General features: G+C 40.8%; 1 non-coding gene across 1 annotated transcript; it reads right to left on the bottom strand.

Moving 5' to 3' along the window:
- Nucleotides 1–7,303: 7,303 nt before the first annotated feature.
- Nucleotides 7,304–7,410, bottom strand: LOC112082275. Its single transcript, XR_002896933.1, has one exon. It is a non-coding gene; the product is annotated as a small nucleolar RNA R71 (small nucleolar RNA).
- Between the last annotated feature and the right edge of the window lie 304 nt (nucleotides 7,411–7,714).

Genomic DNA, 7,714 nt, shown 5'->3' with positions numbered 1-7,714 from the left:
CATGTGATCTGTCCCAGAGAGTCAAGTTTCTAAAGAGTTTTCGAAAGATATATGTTCGATTAGGATTTCTGACTTTCTAAACCATATTCGGGATTTCATCTCTTCTAAGTTGTTCTTATTGCATGAGAGTAGATTCATGACCTATTCTATGAGCCTAGGATCGATCAGAGCCACGAGAGTGCTGTATCAGATCATCCTTGCCTAGCTTCAGAAGAACATAGTCGCTACAGGAATCGAGAGCTACCTGTAGAGAAGATATGAGCAAACGAATTCAGCAATGAATGCATGATCTTATTCTAGGCATGAGAGTGAGAGTTAATTGTCAGATTTAAGTGATTAGTTGGTTAAGATGACAAGACTTGGTTAATCGTACACATGTCTATTCCAGTTCCATGCAGATCCCAGAAATAGATAAGGGTGAATCGCCCAGAAGCTAATTGGAAATGCTTTGACATTGATTAGAGCAAACCAGAGAAGTCTAAATCTCCCATTATGAGTCTAGAGTCCTTAGTTTGAGTCGAACACCTTTCAATTATTCGTTTAGCAACTCATTTGCATTGCATTTTATTTCCCGTAAATATTAGATTAGGTTTAGTTAAGGATCCCGTAACAAAAAACCCCAAACCCCCTTGAGTTTATGACTTCGTTTACTCTCCAAGTTTGGTGTTTTCTTGCAGATTAGACATCTTCCCTGTGGATCGATACCCTAAGTCCTACAACGTAGATCTGTGCACTTTAAGACATTAGGGTTTTATAAATTTAAAACTTCTGGCCAACGGGCTTGCAAAAGACGAGCAACCCTGAGGCCCATCACCTTGTTGACTGAATTTAGAGCTTGAAGATTCACCATAACCTCAACTTTTGCCTTATCCACTTCAATGCCAACCTCTAAGATCTTGTGTCCCAGCTGATTGTGTGGGCCTAGGGTTGTCGTTTTCTACAAGCCCTTTGGTCCAGAAGTTTTTTTACAAGCCCGTTGGACTTAGGGTGTCGATCCATAGGGAAGATGTCTAATCTACAAGAAACATCAAACTGGGAGAGTAAGCAAAATCATAAACTCATGGAGGTTTTGGGTTTTTGGTTCAGAATCCTAAACTTAACCTAATCTAATATTTACTGGAAATAAAACGCAATGCAAATGAGTTGCTAAAAGAATATCTCAAGTGTGTTCGACTCAAACTATAGACTCTAGACTTATAGTGGGCGATTTAGACTTCTCCAGTTTACTCTAAATTGATGTTAAAGCATTTCCAATTAGGCTCCGAGCGATTTATCTTAATCTATTTCTGGGATCTGCATGGAACTGGAATAGACATGTGTATGACTAACCAACTCTCGCCATCTTAATCAACTAATCACTCAAATCTGACAACTAACTCTCGTTCTCATGCCAGAAATAAGATCATGCATTAACTATTGAATTCGTTTGCTCACATCTTCTGTACAGGTAGCTCTCGACTTCTGTAGCGACTATGTTTTTCTGAAGCTAGGTATGGATGATCTGATACAGCACTCTCGTGGCTCTAATCGATCCTAGGCTCAGAGAATAGGTCATGAATCTGCTATCATGCAATATGAACAACTTAGAAGACATGAGATCCAGAATATGGCTTAGAAACTTAAAAATCCGAATCGAACATATATGCCTATCGATGACTCTTTAACAACTTGACTCTTTGAGACAGATCTACATAATGCAAGGAATGATAAAAGATATGAATAAATGCAAAAGATGAAACAGAAAATTTAATTAGATAAAAGGAGAAAGAACAATGGATCCAGGGAAGAATCCCCTTCTCCACGCCTAACACTAGAAAAACAGGGTTTGGTGGCTCAAAATCTCATTACAGAAGTACACACCCGTTTAGGACTGCGAAGAAATGTATTTATAGGTCATAAGGTCTTCCAGGTCTCATTTAGGGCTTCTCTGAAGAGGAATTGCGAAATGGGCTTTGATAATGGGACTTGTGGCTCGGATATGGTCCACTAGGGGTGAAAGTCTTCCGGGGCAGGTAAAACTCTTGTTAGCCGCGGGTGAGAGTTTTCCGGGACTGGTGAATTTAGTCAACTTGTTCTCCATGTATCTTTTGATTACACCGTTGGATCTTCATGATGTAAAGTGCTATGGAAAGCTGATTGTCTCCTCTTGAATGTCTAAAAATTTGACTCTAAGAAAGTCTTCATTTGAGGCTGAACTTCTAATGGTCTGACTCTGAGATAAAAATGTGGATTTCTTCCATTTTGCCATCTTTTCCCCTAAGTTTTCTTAAAAGAGCCTTGAAACTACAAATATAGAGAAATCATAATAAAAGTTCCTTAAAGTGGTTAAAACCTTTGCAAAACCATTTGAAATCAATAGTGAATATGGGTACAAATACAGTGTTATCAACTTCTCCAGACTTAGACTTTGTTTGTCCTCAAACAAAACAAGATCCAATCAGGAAAAATATCATCAACTGAAAAGAGAGTGAACTCATAAGTATCAGTAACCATACCTACTAGACCTTTATTATGGACAATGAATCAATCAGATCAAGTCCAGAAAATTCTCACCAAAGTACATTGCTCTTTTCTATACTGAAAACTAAATCCTAAAGCTTCTATTTATAGGGAAAAGATGGAGAATCTAAAAAGATTTCCAAGCAGCTGTGTCGTGCTTGCTGAAAAGATTCCCGAGCAGCTGCGTCGTGCTTGCGTGTGAAGGCGTAAGCAAGTGAAGCAGGACACGAAGCTGCTGTTTCGTGCTTGGCTTGTGCCGGCGAGTGGAGAGCGTGTCCCAGCGCATGGAAAGCGTGTCCCAGCGTGTGTAGAGCGTTTTCCGGCACGTGCCTGGCGTGTGTCTAAGCTGCTCAAGCAGGCAAGCAGGCTGCTGAATCAAGCTGCTAAGTCAAGCTGCTGAGTCATCGAGCAGCTTTTCCTGACCAATCCATTTCCGACCTTCCAATCGAACCAAAACGACCCACCGATCCACCCGCGCGACTAAAAACTAGACTTCCTTATACAAAAACTTAACTTCTATTTCTAAAACTTAAAGCTCTTGACCATTAATCTTAGCTGCTTCCTTGCTTTTCTAAGCTTTTTCATTGATCGTGTCTTGATCTCTTGAACGGGTTGTTACATGCGGAGCTCGCGAGTCTCCATGGTGGTGCTTCGGATGAGGGTTCCAATCCAGGTAGTTGGAATCACGTCCGAATGGTGATTCACATGCGAAGGGAGCTTCACACAGGATGAAAAAACTTTGCTCGGGATTAGGGTTCCTTCTTTGTTGATCCATGCTTCAAAGATTCTGAAACTAGGGCAAGCAGAAGAAAGAATAAGTAGGAAAATAAAAAGTTATGGTTTTTATGAATTTGGTTTACTTCCTATGGTATTTTGGAAGAAACTTGACATATATATAGTCTTATGCGGCTTCAACCGCCTGAGTTTAGACCTCTAGCGACTAAAATCTTCCCCGGCAACGGCGCCAAAAACTTGATTGCGTGGGCCTAGGGTTGTCATTTTTTACAACCCCGTTGCTCATGAAGTTTTAAATTTATAAAACCCTAGTGTATGTAAGTGCACAGATGTACGTTGTAGAACTTAGGGTGTCGATCCACAGAGAAGATGTCTAATCTGCAAGAAACACCAAACTGGGAGACTAAGCAAAGTCATAAACTCATGGGGGTTTGGAGTTTTTGGTTAAGAATTCTAAACTAAATATAATCTAATATTTACTGGAAATAAAATGCAATGCAAAGGAGTTGCTAAGAGAATATCTTAAGGGTGTTCGACTCAAACTATAGACTCTATACTCAGTGGGCGATTTAGACTTCTCTGTTTTACTCTAATCGATGTCACAGCATTTCCAATTATCCTCCAGGCTGTTTATCTTCATCTATATCTGGAACAATGGCGAAGATCAGAGGATCTTCTGAACCAGACAAAGCAAAGAAAACTGCTACGAAAGGCAAGCAAATTGTTGTTAGAAAGGATGAAGCTTCAACCTCCAAGTCCAAAGGAAAAAGACCTGAAAGGAATGAAGCAGGTGGCGATGGTGAAAGAGCTGTCCAGACAGCTGCTGGAAAAAGAAAAAAGACAGAAAACAAGAGGCATATGAAAAACAAAGAACCATCTTTTGTGATTACTTGAACAAGCTGAGGGAGATGGAGATGGAACCAACTTGGTTTCCTGATTGTGTTCTCCTTGAGAAGCTTAGGATTTTGCAAGATGTGAAGACCATTCTCCAAGTAGCTGGTCTTGGGAACCTGATGGACATGCCTCACCATGCTTACAGTGACTCAACTGCCCAATCCCTTGCTTCACTGCTTGTCACTTACCATAAAGATGAAGGGCATTGTTCCATAGACTTAAAGATTGGGATGGAAAGACATGAGATGACTTTTGCTGAGATAAGTGAAGTCTTTGGTTTTGCCACTGAGAATAGGTCTGATATTGGTGAAGCTTCTGTCACTAAGGAAGAAGGTAGAGGAGCTTTGGAAACTCTCAGCAAATGGAGGTTATCTTGCTGGGATAAGCAAAGCTTCAAATTTGAGGAACCCAGCGATAAGAATGGCTCACAAGGTTGTAGCTCATACATTCTTTGGAAAGAAAGAGTTTGGTTCCATGTTTGAGGAAGAGTTGAGGATTGTGCAAACGGGGATGAATCAGAGTGGTGCACCATTTACAGGGGATGAGGTAAAGCTTTCTATGGCAGCAATTCTAATGAAACATCTTTTACACCTCAAGGACTGGGTTTACACCACAAAGCTCCATAAGCTAATAACACCGGATTTTGACCATTTTTATGGATCATTTTAATATCTTTTACAGGTGTTTTTACTCCATTTTCAAAGGATTTCGATGTTTCCGGATTTTAAAAGACTTTTCAGGTAATTTGGGATAAAGAGGCACAAAATGGAACAAAAAGACTCTTTTGGATAAATGCAGAGCGTCAGAACTCTCATGGAGAGACAAAGACCTTCTCACCGTCTGATCACCCTCAAAATTGGACAACTTATAGAAGAATCAACCAGCTTTCAATTGCACTTGGTTTGGAGACATTCCAACGGTTGGATCTCAAGATATTTCATTAGCCCCGGAGCCACTCGAAGTCGACCAGCAGCTCACGCGACCGTGGCCAACAAGCTATTTGCTGCGGTCAGAAGCTTCCCGACCGCGGCCAATAAGCCAATTGACGCGGTCACAACACTCCCGACCGCGGCATTCAAGCTCCGACTTAAAGCCCACTTATCTGAAGCCCAAAGTCATTCCCAGCCTCAATTCCGGAACCCTAGAGACCATGGAGTATTGGAGACTATAAATACATGTCATTTAGGTCGTTTTTAGAGAGAGCCATTCATACTTTACAGAAACCCTTTTCCTTTAGCCGTTTTTATGAGATTTTTGTAGAAGATTGTTCAAGTCTGAGTTCTTCAATAGAGAAGCTTTCTTTATCTCTTTTCTTTACTGTTTTTCATTACTTTTATTAAAACCAATGATGATGTCGAACTCAGCCATATCTGAGTAGATCCGGAGTTGGGCTTAGGGTTCCCGAAAGGGGCTCTCATAATCGATTAAGACATCTAGGTTTATAGATCTGGGATTTCGACCTGTTCTCTGTTTATTCTTATTCTTATTGCATGCATGCTTGATGGATCACCTAATATCTGATCTAGATAGTTAGTGTTGCGAAAGTTTTCATTAAGTATCAGCCCTAGAATGAAACAGGCGATTTTTCCGTAGGAGTGGAAACCTACCTGCGGCGAGATCGTGAGTATTGACGAGTCTTGTGCAGCTCTTGCGTTCTCTCCCTTCCAGGGCCAGAGAGGAAACCTGCTGGTCAGGGTTGCGAGAAACAGTTGGTTATGATCACGACAGTGTCGTAGTCATACCGCCGTACTCTAGCTCTAGAACCCATATATTGTTATCCATCAATCCCAATCTATCTACCTTAGTGTTAAAACTGATTATGATCCCTTAGAGTTCCCAAAAGCTCAGCGTTTTTAGCCATAGTTTACAATTCCATCGATTTTTACTTGCTTTCTGAGACCTGCATTTCAATTTCCTTAGTTCGTTATTTACTTGCTTTATTTACCTTTCATGCGATATTTTACTTGCCTTATTTTCGTTTAGTTCGATATTTTACTTATTCCATTTGCATTTCATTCGATTTTCTTTACTTGCTTTTTAGGATAGATTTATTTGCTTTCTTTTGTTTTAGTTTAATTCGCAAGAAAAACAATCAACCTTTAAAACCAATTTAGTCTAGACATAAAGTTAAAAACCGTAGAAGAATACCAGGCACACAAATCTCTGTGGATTCGATCCCTAAATACTACAACTGATTAGCTGTGCACTTGCGGCTTTCATTTGTTTTGTTAAGGGTAAAACTTGTTCCCTCACGTAGCGAGCACGCATCAAGTTTTTGGCGCCGTTGCCGGGGATTTGTTTCGCTGCCTTTTGCTATTTTTCTTGTTTTAACTTCTGTTCTAGACACTTGATCTCTAGTTCTTTCTTAAAGTTTTTCTGAACTATCTTTCCCTTCTTTTATCTTTCTCTGAATTGCATGAATACCAGGCGTAGACCTGCAGGAGACATTCCAATTCTAGACGAGATAGACAGACACGAAAGAGAACTTCGAAGACTTAGACGAACGCAAGGAATGGCCAACGACGACCAGCCTGGAGATCCTATTAATCGAAATTTAAATATGGACCAAGAAGGGTCCGAACATGGAGAAAACGAAGAGAATGATCACATAGAAGGTAATCATGCTCGACAAGATGGAGAGGAGGATGAGGTTCTTCCAAGAAACCACCAGAACCGAGAGAGAGAACGACGTGAAGACCTTGATCCACCCATCAATGTAGCCGATGGTGACCACCCAGCAATGCAGCCGAATGAACGCGTGCACCGCCCCATTCTGCCAGCAAATCAACAACGAAGACGAGCCAGGAACCATCGCATAGCTGACTTTGATGCACCTACTCAAAATTTTCAGAATCGATCTGCGATTCAAGTACCATTTCCAAACCGGAATGAGTTTGAAGTCAAGCCTCAAATCATCTCATTGGTGAAGCAAAACCAGTTCCATGGAGTTCCTTCTGAGCACCCAATGGACCATATCGTGCTTTTTGAAGAAATTTGCAGCATGATGAGAACAAACCAAGTTCCACCTGACTATTTAAAGTGTAAGTTGTTCCCTTTTTCATTAGCAGATAAAGCTCACCGTTGGTTGAAGTCTTTGCCTGCAGGATCGATTACTAATTGGGAAGAATGTAGAACTGCTTTCTTGATCCACTTCTACACTAAGTCAAGGTCGAACAATTTGAGAACGAAGATCTCAACCTTTCAACAAGGGCCAACTGAATCTTTCTATGAAGCTTGGGAACGTTTTAAGGAGTATGAACGTGATTGCCCTCATCATGGATTTCATGGATCAAGCCTGCTGAGCACATTTTACCGAGGTTTGCAACCAAAATACAAACTTTCCCTTGATACAGCTAGGAATGGAGATTTTGGGCAAAAGACGATAACCCAAGGAAGAGCCCTCATCGAAAATTTGGCTCAAGCCAATAGCAATGACTGTCCTGAATACGATCGATCGATGAAGCAAGCCGGAACAGACAACAAGGAGATAACCGAGTTGAAGAACATGGTGAGCCAGCTTCTGAAGAGCAACAATAGCCCGATAAATGAATAAGCAATCAACAAGCATAAGGTTCCAAGTCTAAAA

Source organism: Eutrema salsugineum, unplaced genomic scaffold (genome assembly GCF_000478725.1).
Source record: "Eutrema salsugineum unplaced genomic scaffold, Eutsalg1_0 scaffold_8, whole genome shotgun sequence".
Lineage (NCBI taxonomy): Eukaryota > Viridiplantae > Streptophyta > Magnoliopsida > Brassicales > Brassicaceae > Eutrema > Eutrema salsugineum.
Note: the sequence above shows the minus strand (reverse complement) of the source record. Positions and strands in the feature narration are given on the sequence as shown.